An 18,794-nucleotide genomic window follows, 5' to 3' on the forward strand; every position below is an offset into this window, starting at 1 on the left:
ATTAATAAACATGTTTTTTGGACTTTTGCCTCCAATGCCTCTGTAGACTTACATTGGTGAAGAAAGCATAATTTTGGTCAGGACCCTTCCAGTTTACTATTCATTGCAATGTCGTTTCTGTCAAATGAATAAACTGTAAAGGTTAGCATTTCTCTGTGAAGCTGGTACTCTTTTCTTGCCGAGAAGCTAATGGTTCTCTGAGGTACTTTTTTGCCAGTTCTTTTGTGCTTACTAAAAATGCTTTTGTTTTTTGGGGGTGATGTTAGAGTGCTTCCTGGCAACCCCAAACTTGAAAGAACTGTTAAAAACATTTATGAAATCAAAGAAGGTGACCATGCAGAAGCTGGTACAGCTGCAATAACAGATGTTTGGACTACTGGATATAATAGTTAAAACATATTTTAAAGTTATGGTTAGAACCTATTAGCAATAGTAAAGTGAAAGTATTAGAAATCCTAGCAGTAATAAAATCAAGAGCTACTTTCCTGAAGCCAGTGGGTTTCTCCAAAGTGTGGATGGTAAAACAGTCTACTAGTTAGCTAACTCCATATTGCCAAAAGAGAAAACACTATTGCCTCTCTTATTGTTAACCACAAATAGATTATCAGTTGGAGTAATTTTAAATTATTGTGGAACATGAGGTAGGAAGGGGAATCCAGGGATGCTGTGTGGCAGTCGAGTCGGATACACTTAAGAAAGAGGTAAAGTAACAGCTTGAAATATCCATTTAGTATGAGAATGACGGGGAGCCGGGGGCAAAACAGTGACACTTGTAAAGAGGTCCGGAGTTAAACCATTGGAAAGGAGAAGTATAGGTGCTACACAAAAGGCTAGAATGCATTTGTGTTTAGACATTAAAAATGATCCTGTTTGTTACAGAAACCTAGCCCAGTGATAGAAAAACAGAAACCTAATACTGTCAGGGATGTCAGAATAGGAACTGAAGGTGAACTGAACCTCTAAAGTGAGGATCAGCATCAGACAGATGTCTGCACAGAGATGTACAAGAAGTATTAGCATAGAAACTGAGAAGACAGAAATAGAAGTAGGGCACTTAAGGGAGGACCATCAACACATAGGAGGTACTGTGTATGATGTACAAAAATCCAGAATTCTAAACCCATTTCTGTTAGTGTCATGCAGCTTCAGATAGCATTACATATGTCATCATCACTGTATGGATTGTGGAGAGCTGCATAAAAGCAGAGGTTAGGGCACCAAAAGCTTCAGAACTTTCTTGCCACCAAAGTGTGTTCCTTCTTCGGGGTTTGTGGAACTGAGTGATGGCTAGTAGTCTTCAAGGCTGGGAAGATTACCCTTCTGGTGGAAACATCCCACTTAATCATTTGTCTGAGGAAAAACTATGATGTAAAGTTGTTTAATCTCACCGTTCATTCTTTACTGATGGGTTCTGAGCCGCTCCATTGGCTCCAATACGGCTGTTTACAAAGCTTGAGGTTTACCAGTAGCTCGAGACCAAGCCCCTTATCCCATGATGCACTCCTGGAATTACCTCAGATCTAGTTTGCCGTGGCATGGATCAGAGGTTCCAGTTTTGCTCCAGCCAGTATTTCATCAAAAAAGCGCATTTTTCTCAAGTTATTTAAAACATTTTTTGCTATTGTTCCATAGAATAGTTATTAGAGTAGTTTGTGTAGCTTCTTACAAGCTCCCCTTTTCCCTCGTGTGTTATTAACATAGTTTAGTATAGTTAGTAGTGGCCTCGTGTTTTGGCCTAGTTGATTATCTGCATTGTTACTTATATAAATATATAGATATGTACATTTAGCTAGTGCTGGCCCTTCTTTATTTTGGTCCATTGTTTATAGTGTGTGTGTGTTTTATTACAGTCATATTTGTTAATTTGGCTGTTCTCTAGGCTTTGTGTGCTTTGAGCCTAGGTGTGGTTCTTGATATGTTATATGCTGAGTGTTCCTTTATTAGGCTTTTTGTGTGCTTTGTTTTGGTGTTAGGCCTAAGGCATTTGTTGTTTGGATATGTCTGAGGACAAGGGCAAGCACCCAAAGTCTGGATTTAAGAAATGTCCAGACTGCGGGCAAAAGATGTCTGTAACTGATGGCCCCGTTCAGTGCTTCTGCTGCTTCGGGGCTGTACATTTGCAGGAGTCTAGCAGTATTTGCCACTCTTTTTCCTCTAGGGTCTTATTGAAGAGGAAAAGAAAATTAGTTGACAGAGGCTTGCTAAAGCATCTGTTTCAAGAAGCATTGAGTGACCAGGATGGGGCCAGCAAGTCCTCCAAGTCCTCTAAATCTTCAGGGGACTCCAAGGTATCTAAACTGTCCAAGAAGTCCAAGAAATTGGAAGATCCTGTGACATTGGCTCCACAGATCTCAGAGCCGACTGTCTTTTCGTTTCAGAGCTGGCCCACAGCTCTGGAGCCAGTATCTGAGAGACCTGCATCTCCACTTCTTCATTCGGCACCGTCAGTGCACTCTTCTAGGTCTTCTGTCAGCCTCTCGAATTTGGATATGGGACCGATTGTTGCTGAAGCTCTTACGAGCACCAGGCCTTGCTAAATTATCGGCTCCGACCCTAGTGTCGGAACCAAAGACCACTACCCCGGATTTGACTGCTCTTCCACTGTCCCGTACCAGAACTTCATAGCTGACCTGTTGATCGTGGAGCCTTTGAATCCGTGACCTGCTCTGGTGTCCTCGGTTCCATCTACTCTGACATCCTTTGGTTCATAGGTTCATAGGTTGGTACTAGGCTATTAGCCCTAGGGCCTATACAAGCCTAGCCATAACAATTCCCTGGCTATTTCTTCCCACACTATTTACTTCCTTGGACCCCTGTCTAGCAGGGCGACTGACGTGATCTCTGGGGTGAATTTCCTTTCTCCCATCCAATCGTCAAGGTTCCTTTTGAAGAGGGCCAAAGAGGCACTCTGCTTGACATGTATGGGCAATCTATTCCAGAGTCTGGGGAGTCTCTGTGTCAGGAACCTATCCCTCCAGCATGTTTTGTTTATTGTGATGACAAGGTTTAGATCCCTGGAGCATGTGGCTTTGAGGGATTGGGATTTCTTTAAGCGTAGCTTGTCCAACAGCTCTGGGTTTGACATGGCCTTGTATGTTAAGCAGAGATCGCCTCTGAGTAGATGATATGCCACAGAGTATAACTGGAGTTTTTTTAAGGCGGTCAGCGTAGGTGATTCTTTTAGTGAGGTATTTTTGCGGCCTTTCCAGTTGTTGCAGATGTTTTGAGAAGTACATACAAAATGGGGTGTTGTATTCTATAATGTGTTTAATGAGGGATGAGTACAGTGGGACAATGACCTCCTTTTTTCTGGATGAAAAGCCCTTAGTGATGAGATGTGCCACATAGAAGGATTTCCTGACTGTTGTGGCGATGTGGTTATCGAAGGTGAGACCACTGTCCACCTGTGTCCCTAAGTCTCTTAGCACACTTTCGGTGTTTAGTGTACTGCCACCTATATGGTAATTCACGGATACATGTTTTTTCCCAAAGGGAATAACTATACATTTCTTGGCATTGAGCTTGAGCCCATGGCTCTGGCACCAAGCATCTGTTTCTGTAAGGCCCTTTTGTAGAGTATCCACATAATTTGGGGATTCATTAATGGCTCCCAGTTTGCAGTCATCTGCGAACTTTGTTAGCCAGAGTCCCTTAGTGTTGGCCTGTACTTCAGAGAAGTAGATGCCAAACAAGAGCGGTCCCAGGACTGAACCCTGAGGTACTCCACTTGTCACTTGTTTGGAGCTGGATTTGGAGTTGGCTACTTTTACAGTGTGGGTTCTATCAGTAAGCCAGTTGGCAACCCATTGGGTGACATAGGGATTAATGCCCAGCTTAGTAAGTTTATCTATGATTCCAGACCGGGGACTCTAGGAGCGAACACTCTCCTGTCGGGTTCGGAGAGGATAGTCGCACCAACTTGTCAGTGCTGACTCTTCCTCTTGAGGCTTCAACTCAGATGAGCTCAGCTCCTACCTCCAGCTCGGAGCCCACAGCCTTGGTGCGGGAGGGTCTGGCAGTTCCTTCAGGTCCGTCGACTCCTTCTAATTGGAGCTGTGATGCCTTCGAAGCCATGAGGAGAGCCTTGTCCCCAAAGACATGCTCGACACTAGCTCTGGCTTCCTCTTCCCCCAAAGGGCCTTTGTCCGCTTCTGCTTCCATCGTCCAGGCTAGGAGTAGAGACCCTGAGCCTCAGGTAGCCCCACAGGGTGCTCCCTGCTCTTCTGAGACCTCCCTAGTGGCTCCCACTGAGGAGGTCCCCAAAAAGAGATTGTGCAAGAGGAGACACTTGGACTACCCACAGGAGCCTTTGACATCTGACACTGACTTGGATGAGTCAGAACGGTCCCCACAATCCCCCTCTGAGGATATCTCCTTTGCAGAGATACTCGAGATCCTTAGGCAGAGGGGTGATTGGCAGTCCAAAAGCCCTACTGAGGATGAGTCAGTTCTTCTGAAGGCTTTCGGGTCTCAACCTTCTACCTCTTGGGTGTCTCCGCCCTTCGATGAGCTCATGCAGCTGGTCTCTCGAAAGGCGTGGGAGTCACCGGAGTCCATGAAGTTTGTCCCACGGAGGCCTAACAAGTTTATTTCTGCTCCCATAGATAAATCCTTTTTGTCCAAAGCAGTCCCTGTTGATGCTATGGTGGTGGCAGCGGCCACCAAAAAGGAAATGTCTGAGACTTCCTCGTCTATCCATCCTCCTAGTAAAGAGTCCAGGATCATGGATAGATATGGGAAACGCATGTTTAGTTCACTGACTTTTACACTCCGATCCCTGAACTATTTGACCCATTTCACTAGGTTGCAAAGAGATCTCCTTAAGGAGTTGGGAGATACTCTTCAGGGTACTGTAGCTGCAGGGGCCTCTGACAAAGTTGCCGCCCAGCTTGCTACCCTAAATTCCATTGTGAACTCATCCATGTGTCTCATATCATATGCAGCAGATGGGACGAGTAGGGCAGCGGGTACAGGAATTGCTCTCAGAAGACATTCCTGGATGCGCTTGTGTTCCTTCGCGGAGCCCTTTAAGTCTTCATTCGTGAACACCCCTTTTGATGGCTCATCTCTCTTTGGGCCAAAAGCGAAGGAAACTTTGACCAGGTGTGAACAGGAGGGAAAGACTCTGCTGTTGGAGTCTGTTTTTCCACCCCTACTCAGCCTTACCCCAAAGGCCAAAGGGGAGGAAAGATGTGGGTCCGAAAAGCCCAAGAAGCCTTTCACGACACACATGGTGAACCCCCCTCTAGGGGCAGAGGAGGGGATAATAATGGAAGACGCCGTCCTCGCGGCAGAGGGGGGTCCGCAACACCAGGGTGACAGAGATCACTTCTCTGGTCAGCCCTATCAGTGCTCCTGAAAGGAGGCCCGACTGTCCTGCTCTGGAAGCAGTCAGGGATTGCTTATTATTGTACCCAGATGCTTGGCAAGATATAACAAAAGACAGCTGGATACAAAGTATTATTTCCAGAAGGTATTTCATACCTTTCTCCACTCCACCCCCACCTGCAAGGAGAATCCCAGACATTCCACACAGTTATTGGGAACAAGCAACTGTAGAGGTCCACAAGTTGCTAGAAAAAAAGAGTCATCCAGCCAGTCCCAGTAGACCAAACAGGATCCAGAACTTACTCAAAATTCTTTTTGGTTCCAAAGAAAACAGAGGACTGGAGACCCATTTTGGACATCAGCAGACTCAACCAATTTGTGAAGAAAGAGAAGTTCCGAATGGTCATGCTACAGTCTATACTTCCCTTTTTAGGGAAAGACAATTGGATGTGCTCGATAGATCTCAAGGATGCATACTACCACATAAAAATGGCCAGGCCATCCAGAGATCACCTGCGTTTCTGGCTGGGAGCCAGTCATTATCAATTTCGAGCCCTGCCCTTTGGTCTCACTACAGCCCCCAGAGTGTTCACCAAATGCATGGCAGTGGTCACGGCTCACCTGAGGCGTCTAGGATTTCAAGTGTTTCCGTACCTAGACGATTGGCTCCTTACCTCCACCACCAGGCATCAACTGATTCAGGCAAGGGAATACACTCTGACACTCTGCAATTACTAAGGCATTACAGTCAACGCAGAAAAGTCTGCCTTGTTGCCATCGCAACATATTGTTTTTGTAGGGGCAAAGTTAGACACTTCAACCGCCCCTCTACGACTACCAATCGAGAGAGTCTTTCTTCTTCGCCAGCATGTCAGCTCATTGGTATCAAAAAACAGAGCACCAGCCGCAGAAGTTCTAAAAGTTTTGGGTTTGATGGTTGCAGCGATCTTGGCCATACCATTAGCAAGGATGCATATGCGGATTCTTCAGTGGCTGCTGTTCACTCAGTGGTCTTATCAGGAACTTCCAATGAATCACACAGTTTTAATTATGAACTCTTGCAAGAGAGATCTTTAGTGGTGTTTGACATCTCTTCATGTGACCATAGGACACTCCTTTGTACTACCCTCTCTAATAGCCACTGTGACCACGGACGCTTTCTTGATTGGGTGGGGATGGGGCATTTTCAGGGAAAGACTGCCCAAGGCACATGGATAGATCAAGAGTCACATCTGCATATCAATATTCTGGAGATGAGAGCAGTACTTCTGGCATTGCAGTACTTCCAGGACTCTCTTTCTCTAGAAACGATTGCAATTCAGACAGACAGTATGTCAGTAGTCTGGTACTTGAACAAGCAAGGCGGAACCAAGTCCTACCCCTTTGCCAAGGAGCCCTCAGAGTTTGGCAGTGGGCTGTCTCCTCCCAGCGCTTTCTGTTGGCAATGCACATCCCTGGAAGATCCAACGTGATAGCAGACAAACTGAGCAGGGCAATGTTGTTGCTGCACAAGTGGTCCCTCAAGAAAGAGATTGCGGACAGGATTTTCCGCAAATGGGGCCAGCCTTGCTAGCATCTTTTTAACAGTCACATCAACATGAAATGCAGAAGCTACTTTGCCCTGATTCCTCCTCTGGGAGAAGCCCCGAGAGACACACTTGTACACGATTGGCCCCCGGGACTTCTCTATGCATTTCCTCCTATCACATTGATACCCAGATTTCTACAGAAAGCAAAATCTCTGAGAAGGACCATCATTCTTGTAGCCCTTCATTGGCCTCAGCAGATTTGGTTCCCATTTCTACATCATCATCATCTCTTGGAAGATCCATGGATTCTAGACCCAGTTCCGGACCTTCTGACACATCCGTCAGGGGACCACCATCCTTCCTTGTAGTCACTGAAGCTGACAGCTTGGCTCTTGCAGTTCCCCTCATAGCCAGGCTTCATAACTTTTCTAATGAGACAAAGCAGATCCTTTTGTCTTCAGATAAGCTGTCCACCAGAAGATTACATCTTAGTAAGTGGAAGAGATTTTCCATATGGGTTTCTAAGCAGAAGATTGATCCTTATCAAGCCCCCTTGACGTGTATAGTAAAACTCTTGACTGTGATCTTTAATAAAGGAGCGGCAGCTGCAACAGTTCGGGTCCAGTTGGCTGCTATATCCAAATTTCACCTCAGAGCTGACGGGCTCAGCATAATGTCCCACAAATTGTCCAAGGCCTTTCTCAAAGGAACTTTTCATATGAGGCCTCCAGTGAAAACTTCTTATTCTCCTTGGAATCTAAACTTTATGCTGTCTCGTATAATTCTCCCCCTGTTTGAACCAGCGTCACCTTGTGATCTCAAATTTTTATCATGGAAAACCATATTTCTGGTAGCTATTACTTCTACCTGCAGAGTGTCAGAACTTCAAGCTTTATCTGTCAGCCCTCCTTATTTGATTTTTCATGTTGATAAAGTATCTCTTAGGACAAACCCCTCCTTTTTGCCCAAAGTTTGTTCAGAATCTAATATCAACCAAGTCATTGAGTTACCAGTCTTCTTCTCTAACCATTCCTATAAATTGGAGTATATGCTGCACAAACTTGACGTTCACAGACAGCTCAGATTTTATTTGGACAGAACAAAAGATATTAGGAAATCAGATCAGCTCTTTGTATCATTTTCTGAAGCTAGAAAAAGTAGACCAGTGGCTAAAACGCTTTCTAAATGGCTATCTTTTTGTATCACCTTTGTTTATTCAGCTGCTAATATACCCTTACTACACAAGATTAAAGCTCACTCAACCAGAGCAGTTTCTACATCTTCTGCATTCCAAGCCAAATTGCCCCTTGATAACATTTGTGCTGCAGCCACTTGGTCTAAACCTCATACCTTTATCACTCATTACAAAGTTGATAAGGCCTCCAGGGACAGGGCTTCTTTTGGATCTATGGTCCTGAAGAATGTACTCCGGTGAGCTACCCGAGATTGAAGGTGCTAGGGATGCTACCCATCAGTAAAGAATGAACAGCGAGATTGAACAACTTCACATTAAGAAGTTATGCACTCACCATAACGTTCCATGTGAGTTGTTCATCTTGCCGTCATTCTTATGTCCCTCCCTCCTTCCCCCACCTGGCTGATAGTTGACCTAGAAGTTGGTCTCATCCTGGTTGCTCAGTTCTCCGTCCTCTCCATGGGAAGGTAGTCCACTTATATGGCTATAGTACACGCAGCAAACAAGATCTGGGGTAATTCCAGCAGTGCATCATGGGATAAGGGGCTTGGTCTTGAGCTACTGGTAAACCTCGAGCTTTGCAAACGACCGTATCGGAGCCGATGGATCAGCTCCGAACCCATCAGTAAAGAATGACGGTGAGATGAACAACTCACATGGGACGTTATGGCGAGTACATAACTTCTTATTTTTTGAATCAGAAAGTATGTTGTATACTAGGAAATGTTTTATTTTGAGCTGGCATAGTTTTCCAAGGGATTTGTACTTGGTGAATGCTTGTGTGGAAAAAATTTAGAACATTGAAGTGAAGGGATGGATACTGTATTTTTGGGGGCTTTCATTGTACCTTTGTCAAGAGGTTTACTGACTCGTTCAAGCTTCTACATCCCCTTCTGTGTTTCATATATTTTTTTCAGGTTAACCATGGTGCAATCTTTGATCTCCATTATTCTTCCTTCTTCAGTCGACAAGAAAAAAAATATCTCTAGGAAGTCTTAGAGTGTCAGGCCAGCTGCTGATGGGTGACTGCTATGGCAACACCTGGTTTCCTGGAGAGTTCATCAGTGTCTTTTGGTCCTTCTTGTGTAGCTCCTCTGGAAACCAGTAAGGACTGAGAGATAGACACATCTCTGTGGGTGTAGGGTTGTCCTGTCCAAGCAAGGGAGAACCACTCTTGTTGGTCCCGGAGGAGGTCGCAGATGACGTCTTACAGTATAGCTGGGCTAAGGTACCCGGTTCCTGCTAATTGCCCATGACATGGGTTGGTCTTTTTTCAGGTGTTGTTCCAGGAAAAGAAAGTAAAAAATTTATATTGTTTTCCCTGTTAACTATGAGCAAGGAAGATTTGGTGGGATTTGCCATGGAATTATTCTGTGCCTTTAATATTTTAAATCCTGTTTCTTCGCTGACTGCTAACAGGAAAAGAAAATAATTATGTTTCTGAGAAAAGTGTTTCTTCAGATTTCCCTCCAGAAGAGTTATCTTTTTCTGAAACTGTAACTAAAATGGGAAAATTGTTTCAGTGAGAAATGCCCTTCTCCCGGCACAAGTATTATGATTTGTAACAGCTGGATTCTTCTTAGCTTGCAGCTGTTCTTCCAGTTCTGCCAGTATTAGAGGATGTTTTCAGACAGACAGGTGACCTGCTGTCCCTAAAAGTCTGATAAGTTACACAAAGTACATAAGATGCATACAAGTTTTCTTACTCCAAATGTGATCCTGCAATTATTTCCTTATCAAAGCCATCTACAGCCTAATCTACTGCAGTGCTAAACATCTTCCCTCTGATAAAGATGGGAAAACATTTGGTAGATTTAGGAAAATAATTTATTGTTCTGCTGCTTTAACTTTCAGAATTTTGAATTACTAGGCTGTTGTGTTAAAATCGTTACTGGCTTATTTTGAGAATATGAGAATGCTAATTGCTATAACCCTCCTTCTTCAGAAGATAACGCTACATTAAATTCCTTAATTATGTCTGCTTCTCTGGTAATCAAACATTCCTTAAAGTGCTGTTATGACTGCTGATTCTGAGTCCAGAGCTGCTGCTTCTGATTCAGTTATGAAAAAATTTGTTTGGTTGTATGCTCAAAACTTGCCAGAATATGTTAATGCTGAAATTTTAATTTCTGTCTTGACGAAGATGTTCTGTTTGGTCTTTCTGCAGTTGTGGTCTTAAAAAGACTTGAAAGATGAAAAGTGATTCTAGATATTACCCAAATCTTTCAAAACTTCTTTTCAAAGTTTAGTAAAAAAAAAAAAAATCCTTCTTACTCAGGACCCTTTTTAAGAAAGCAAAATAAACAGTCTCAAACAGACAATTTCAAAAAGCAATAATGAGATTCAAAGAAGAAAGGAGAACCTCCAGGAGCCAAAGACAGTCCAGAAGATCAGAGTGACTTTTTGTCCATATAAGCTTTGCCTTCCCCCCATGCTGGCAGTCCTTTAAATCTTTCCCCTCAGGCTAGGCCTTAATCCAACAGATAGGAGGTGAAGGTGTAAGAAGAAGGTATGAAGAGCAATCCTCAGGAGAAGGTACAAGAAAATTGTATTTTGTTAGTAGATTTTCCCCTTTTTCACATAATTTAGTGAGGCTAGTCAGAAAGTTTTGGCACATTGTGTGCAAGATGAATCATCAGAAGGCATATTTTCAGAGCATATAACTTTTTCGTATAAGAGATGTATGAATTTGAAACAGTTAGGTGTAGCGAGCGTTGTCGCCTCACAGCAAGAGGTTCTCCCGTTCGATCTCGGCTGGAGCTCCTTCTGTGGTGAGTCTGCATGTCCTTCCTGCGGTCGAGTGGCGTTCAGAAGACATACGTGAATGGGTGTGCCTTCGTTGAAGGTTGGGCGTCGGGCTGGAACCTCGGCACCATAAAAATCTACTGCCAATCATTAGCGGACCAGAGTTCCGTTGTGGCGACCCCTAACCAGGAAAAGCCAAAAGAAAAAGAAGATTGAATAGGAAAAATTACAAGATAAGTGCTCAAGTGGGGTGTCATCCTTGTCTTAGATGTAAGGTATGTTCAAAAGTTAGAAACTTGCATGGTTGTAGCATTAATGAAAGAACGTATAGGGCCACACAAAATTTTTCTTGTCAGTCGAATGGAGTAGTTTATATTTTAGGATGTGATTGTTCACCTAAAAAATGGTACATTGGACAGACCAAGAGACAAGTTAAAAAACGCATCATAGAACATATGGGGGATGTCAGGCATAGCAGATTAGATAGTCCAGTTGCATATAATTTTTGCTCAAGTCATGCAGGTTTGTATTCATCTTTATTTTTTAGTGTGCTGGACAAGCCCTTGCATCAACATGGGGAAGCTTATTATAAAAAGCTGTCAGCCTTGGAAATCAGGGTCATCATTAATTTTAATACTCTGTTTCCTTCAGGTCTTAACCTGGAAGTAAACATTAATATATAATATTGGCGCTTGAGATGGAAAAATATTGAGGTATCTATGTTTTTTATGAAAGTTTATCCAAACTGAATATGTATTTGATATGAGTATTTAAATATAAACATAGTATGAATTTTTTGGTTGTAAATGGCAGAAAATAATAATGTATGAAATTAATCAGGTTATTAGAAAATAACTTAAAAGTTTTTATAAGAAATGCATAAACATCAGGTATAAAGAATGTATAATGAATGTAGGGCTGGGAAATGGGTTAACAAGCAGTCTTAGAAATGGTTCAAAGTCACTTTAAATCAAATGGATGTGTAATTTAATTAATTAATAACCATGTGATTTAATATAAAAAACGTGCTTTTGGTGTAATAAACTATCCCTTGAAGGCTTTTTAGCTGAGGTACCAGGAGACACCAGTAAAGCTGTTTTTGCACTTTATTTCTGAGAGTCTTTGGTTTTTTGTATGTTTAGGCCTTAATCTTCCCCATGGCTTCAGATTATCACAGACAAATGGGTGATGAGAATAATAGAGCTGGGGCCCTGATGGCAGTAGGAACCGCTTCTCTATATTCAGAGAATTCATCCTCATGCTGCAAACCGTGTCCATGTTTCCTCTAGTTCTGGAGCTCATGTTGTGTCAGGGAGTCATAGAAATAGTATCCTCAGACCAGACTGATATAGGTTTTAATTCAAGGATGTTCTTCGTGTTTCACTGTTGCAGTCATTACATTTGGGTAATCTGCTGGCAGGTTGCCCTCATTCAGCCTGAATTCCAAAGTCTTGGGTCCTGCGTCGATTGCTGTCTTCTCTTCCATGACATCAGGTCGTCAGGGGTATAAAACATGCAGCCGATGCCATTTTCTTTAGTCTTTCTTGCCACGCGGTGCCCGAAGCAGAAGCATTTCGCAAGTGGCGGTCGGCCGACTACTGAAATATTCGAGTTTGAGTTTCAGAACCAAAGTCCTCACTAAAGCTGAGTACCCCATTGGGGAAACATTTTTCTTCCTTTTTACAGATGTCAGAAAAAGTTAATAATTGCATTACTTTTGGGAAGCAAATACCTCATAAGGATTTCCATTTATACTGTATTCCGTGCCTAGGCCCTGATCACAACGTGCCTGGCTGTCGGTTTTGTGCTAGATTTAACCAACGCACTATTAAGCGTCGGTATATTTTTGCATCAAAGTATTTTGGAAAGTTTTAACTACCCAGAAATGTTGTCGGATAGCAATCTGACTACTGGAGTACATAAAAAACACAAAGAAAAGGACAGAGAAAGGCAGTCGAGATCCAAAACCGACGACAAAGCTTCTCCTAAGCCAGTGGCCGATTCGCTGGTACTCAGTGAGGTGCTTTCGCAGCCCCTGATACCCGCTACCTTCGAGTCGCAGGCCTCTACCGACACCCATGTGGAGTCCGGCATGCCGCAAGATACTCAAGGTATTGGACCGACAGATGTATCTCCCTCGGATGGGTCCAGAGCCGCTGAACAGGCACCGGCTTCTGAGGGTGTATTGAGACCTCAACATTTGTATATCAAACCGACGACAGCTGCAAAACCAAAGACAAAAGCAACTTATAAAACTAAAAAACTGACACATGAGCCACGTGCACAGGCCTCTATGTCTAAAAAACAGATGATCAAAACGGCTGAAGACCTTATTACCTTGATCAGGGGTACCCATCCCCCTCCAGATAAGAAGCCTAGGCAAGACACTGATTATTAATCTTCAGATCAGGTTTCTATTTCTTCTGATTCCTCTGATCAGGATTTATCTATACTTCCCTATGAGGATTCTGATGCTGATGAGTCTATTCATCTGCATCTCCTCCTGAGGATTATTCATTTGGAGAAACCTTGCATGCTTTGAGGGAGCATTTTCACTGGGAGAGTCAAGACTTCTCAGAAACAAAAAACAGGCTCAGGGATTTCCTTCTACTCCCTCAGCACAAGCCTTTTGCCATTCCCCCTGTTTTAGACATTGTGGATGATGTGTTTTTGGAGTCAAGCTTGACCCCTGACTCCTTACCTCAGGCTCCCAGTAAGCCTGACAGATATTACAGGGTCCCTGACTCACATAAATTTTTATTTAGAAACCCTGCTGCTGATCCTGAAACTATTTCACAGGGTCCAAAGGGAGTTAAGGCCTCAACAGCAAAAAATCCTACCCCCTCTCACAGAGATTCAAGGGCACTAGACAGATGGGGAAAAAGGTTTATACATCTGCAACCTTGGCAATCAGGGCCTTAAACTTAAACTGTCAATTTCATATGCTTAAGTACCAACAACATGTTATGGGATTGCTGAAACAGAAAATTATGTTGATTTCAGAATGTGCAGAAAATAAAGAATTGCAGGAATTATTGCATGCAGCTGAACAAATTGGAAAGCATACTTTGCAATGTGGTTTTGATTCCTTAGAGGCCTCCTGCAGGGCTGCAGTTACTGGATCTGTGATTAGGAGGCATGCCTGGTTAAAGGAGCAAAATTTGCCTGATCATGTTAAAGCTAAACTGCTAGATGCACCTTTACAACATGATTCTCTGTTTCGTTTTAAGGCAGAAGAGGTTTTAAAGAAAATGGAAGACAATGCTTAGTCAATGCAAACTGTTAAAGACTTCTTACAAGTACAGCCACCAAGATTCAGTAGACACTGGCCTACAAAAAAATGGCCCTTTCCTGTGTCAGACAGAGCTCAAAGGGACAAATCCTGACCCCCTAAGGGTTCCAGATACCAGGTGCAAAATTCATACAGGTCAAAGCAATGGGGCGCTTCCACCTCCAAATCTGGAGGAGATAAAGCGCAAACCTTTAGAAAGCAATCCCAATGACTTCCCTCTGCCAACACCAAGCACTTATCTTTTGGCAGCACCCGTAGGGGGGAAATTATCACTTTTTGCTCAAAATTGGCAGTTAATAACCCAGGACAAGTGGGTACTAAACATCGTATCACAGGGATCTTCCAATGGCAAATGGTTGGCCAGATCTGCCAAAAAATCAATGGGCAGAGGCACAGAAACAGGTTACGTCCCTCATGGATATGGGGGCCATTCAGACAGTACCAGAACAGGAAAAAGGACAAGGTTTTTACTCAAGACTGTTCTTGGTACCCAGAAAGGACAAGGCCTGGCGGCCAATACTGGATTTATTGATTTTGAACATGTACCTGGACATTCCAAAATTCAAAATGTTGACTTTGCAGCAGCTTCTGCCCATGCTGGGCAAGAATGCTTGGCTGGTGACTTTAGACCTAAAAGAGGCATACCTGCATGTCCCAATAAGACAATCGTGCAGAAGATACATCAGATTCAAGGCTGGCTTAATGCATCACCAATTCTCTGCACTGCCCTTTGGCTTATCTACTGCGCCCAGGGTCTTTACAAAGTGCCTGGTACCAGTAATTGCATTTTGCAGACAAAGAAGTATACAAATATATCCTTACTTGGATGACTGTCTCATTCATGCAGAGAACAAGGACACTCTTCTTCGACACTTGGCGTTTGTGAAAAGGCTTCTGACATGCCTAGGGTGCACAATAAACGAAAATAAATCACAACTGGTACCCTCTCAAAAGATAACATTCCAGGGTGCAAGCTTGGATACAACTGCCCAGATGGCTTATCTCACGCCAGATAAGCAAAGGCAACTGACTACTTACTTCAAACTGATGGCAACAAAAACCCAGTCTTCTGCAAGGCAAATTCTGCAGGCTCTGGGCTTTATGGCATCCTGCATCCTACTAATTCCATATGCAAAACTGCATATGAGGAAACTTCAATGGTACCTAAAAGGTTTATGGAGTCAACATTCATACAGTCTGGAAACAATGATTCCTCTCATTTCCTGCCTGCAACAGGAGTTTCTGTGGTGGGCAAAACATGGGACTGCCCTTCACTCTACCCCCTGCCAGCCAAACCTTAACAACAGACACATCAGATTATGCTTGGGGGCCCACATGGCAGGAAGATGCATTCAGGGCTTATGGGCACCCAAACAAATGCATCTACATATCGACCAGAAAGAGATGCTAGCTGTTCAAAATACCCTAACAGCCTTCAAGGACTTACTTCATCCAGGACAACTACTGATAAAGACGGACAACACCACAGTCATGTGGTATATAAAAAAAAACGAGGGGGCACACACTCATATCCCTTTGCAGATTAGCCATGGCACTGTGGGACACAGCTTTGACCTACCAAATAAATCTTCAAGCTCAATTCATGCCAGGAAAAGAAAACACTCTGGCAGACAATTTAAGCAGAAACCTTATGGATCCTCACGAGTGGAAACTAAATCCACAAGTCTTCAGCATGATAACAGAGAAATGGGGGAGCCCAGACATAGATCTATTTGCCTCCCCTCAAAATTATCAATTGAAAAGATTCTGCACAAGAACTTATCAAAGACAAGCATGGAAAGTGGACGCCCTAGCCTTCAGTTGGAAAAAACGTTTACGCCTTTCCTCCTCTGCCTCTTCTACCCAAGGTCCTCCTAAAAGTCAGACAAGAGAACCCAAAGATGATATTAATTGCCCTGGACTGGCCCCGCCAATACTGGTACCCAATCCTAAGGAACTTGGCTCAATACCCAGCTTGGACCTTGCCTCAAAGACCAGAACTACTGTCCCAGCAAAACAATCAGATCCTGCACAATCAACTACAAACTCTGAACCTGGCAGCATGGCTGATCATGTAATCATACAAACACCACCTCTCAGTAAAGCTGTGATGGATGTCATTTTGGAAGCCAGAAGGCCTAGTACTAGAAAATCTTATGCTGACAAATGGAAGAGATTCTGTGCTTGGAATCAAGCACAAGGAACTGATACAACAGAACCAAATATTCCTCAGATATTACAATACTTAACTGAGATGCTTGACAAAGACCTATCTTTCTCATCAATCAAAATCCATGCCTCTGCCATTTTGGCTCATTACAATACAGATCCACCAATCTTTTTTCATCCTTTACTAAAGCAGTATCTTAGAGGAGCCAGAAGTTTATGGCCTCCTAGAAGATCACCATTACCTGCATGGAACCTGAATTGTGTGTTGGAAAAGCTCACCCTGCCTCCATTTGAACCAGCAGCTACCACTGATCTAAAGTTCTTATCATGGAAAACAGCTCTGCTACTAGCAATTACTTCAGAAAAAAGAGTTTCAGAGCTACAGGCCCTCATGGCTGTAGAGCCTTTTATTATATTTTACCCAGACAGGGTGTCTCTGAGGACAAATCCTACTTTTATGCCTAAGGTGGTTTCCAGTGTGGCTCTTAACCAAACAATTAATCTGCCAACTTTTTATCCAAATCCGCAGAACAAGGGGTAGAGAATTCTGCATTCCTTGGACGTACACAGACAGCTAAGATTCTACTTGGGCAGGACAAAAGCTCTTAAGAAAAACTGAGCAATTACTAGTGCCATATGCTGCAGGATCAGAAGGAAAGGCTATTTCAAAGCAGACAATTTCAAAGTGGATAAGCCACTGCATCCATTTCTGCTACTTTCACCATGGTAAACCTGTGCCCAAGGGCATTAGGTCTCATTCCACCAGAGCTGCAGCTACTTCAGCAGCCTTGCTCAGAGGAGTACCAACCAAAGACATTCTAGAGGGTACTACCTGGAGTTCTGTTCACACATTTACAAAGCATTACCATTTGCCTCTCTACTCTAAGTCCAGGGCAGGCTTTGCCACTGCAGTGCTGCAAGGCCTTATAGCCACACCTAATGCTGTTTAGCTCCAGCCTCCCAACCATAGCTTTGGGATTCTACCCAAATGTAATGACTGCGACAGTGAAACACGAAAAACATAGTACAGTTGTGTACACTTAACATAAATGTAGATGTTCGAGTGTATTCACTGTTGCAGTCCAGGTTACCCTCCCGCCATCTCCCTGTCATTCTGAAGTTGATCTTTCCTTCTCTATCTTCTACAACCTATGTGGTGTATTTGCTTGTAGATGAAGGTAAAGTTTATATTGATGCATGTGTATATATATATATATATATATATATATTTTTTTTTTTTGCTACCTTTTTGGGGGCACCTGACATCGGGGCAAGAAAAACTAAAGAAAATGGCATCGGCTGCATGTTTTATACCCTGACGACCTGACGTTATGGAAGAGAAGACAGCAACCAACGTAGGACCCAAGACTTTGGAATTCAGGCTGACTGAGGGCAACCTGCCAGCAGATTACCCAAATGTAATGACTGCAACAGTGAATACACTCGAACATCTACATTTATGGTAAGTGTACACAACTGTACTATCTTACTTGTGCCAAAGAAAGAGGGATCCCAGAGACCAGTTCTAAACTTTTCCTTTCTCAGTCCTTTTCCTTTCTCGGTCCCTTTGTTGGTTTCCCAAAGTTCAGAATGTTATCCCTCCAAACCTTGTTACGACTCGTACCATTCCACAATTTCATGGTAACTTTAGACTTAAAAGATACTCATCACATAACCATTTTGGTTATGGGATTCAAGAGGATTTTTTAAAGATTTTATATCTCTAGCTTACATTGTCAGATGTTCTTCGTGTTTCACTGTTGCTGTCATTACATTTGGGTTATCTGCCTGCAGGTAGCCCTCAGCCGGCCTGAATACCAGAGCCTTGGATTCCTGCATCGGATGCTGTCTCTTCTTCCATGATGTCAGGTCATCAGGGGTATAAAACATGCAGCCGACGCCATTACATCAGTCTTTCTTGCTGCACCGTGCCCGAAGCAGAAGCAGTTCGCAAGTGCCAGTCGGCCGACTCCAGAAATTTTCGTTTTCGAGTTTCAGAACCGAAGTCTTCAAAAAAGCTAAGTAACCTGTTGGGGATCCTTTTTCTTCCTCTTAACCAATGTCAGTAAAAGTTAACAATTGTCTTACCTGTGGAAAGCAAATACCTCCTAAAGATTTTCATTCGTACTGCATTCCTTGCTTAGGCCCAGACCACGACATCCCTCACTGTCAGTTTTGTGCCTTATTCAACCCCCGAACTATTCATCGTCGGTCTATTTTTGCAGCAGATTGTTTTGGTACTCGGTATAACTATCCAGAAATGGCTTCTGTAAGCCATCCAACTACTGATATTCCGAAAAAACTTAAGGATAAAGACAGAGACAGACCGCATAGGTCCAAAACTGCTGACGACGCTTCCGTTAAGCTAGTCGCCAATTCGCCAGTACTCAGTGAAGCGTTTTCGCAGCCCTTGATACTCACTGCTTCAGATTCCCAGGCCTCTGCTGAGACCCATTTGGAGTCCGATATGCCCCGAGATGATTCTTCGACTATGGAACCTGCGGATGTCTCTACCTTAGATGGGTCCGGAGCCGCT

General features: G+C 43.4%; 1 protein-coding gene across 1 annotated transcript in view; it reads left to right on the forward strand.

Annotated features, from left to right (window-relative positions):
* The window catches only part of SMARCC2 (SWI/SNF related, matrix associated, actin dependent regulator of chromatin subfamily c member 2), a 2,789,858-nt gene that overhangs the window by 668,168 nt on the left and 2,102,896 nt on the right, over positions 1 to 18,794 (forward strand). The window lies entirely within an intron of this gene.

This window comes from Protopterus annectens, chromosome 9.part0 (genome assembly GCF_019279795.1).
Source record: "Protopterus annectens isolate FY-2018-M chromosome 9.part0, PAN1.0, whole genome shotgun sequence".
Classification (NCBI taxonomy): domain Eukaryota; kingdom Metazoa; phylum Chordata; order Ceratodontiformes; family Protopteridae; genus Protopterus; species Protopterus annectens.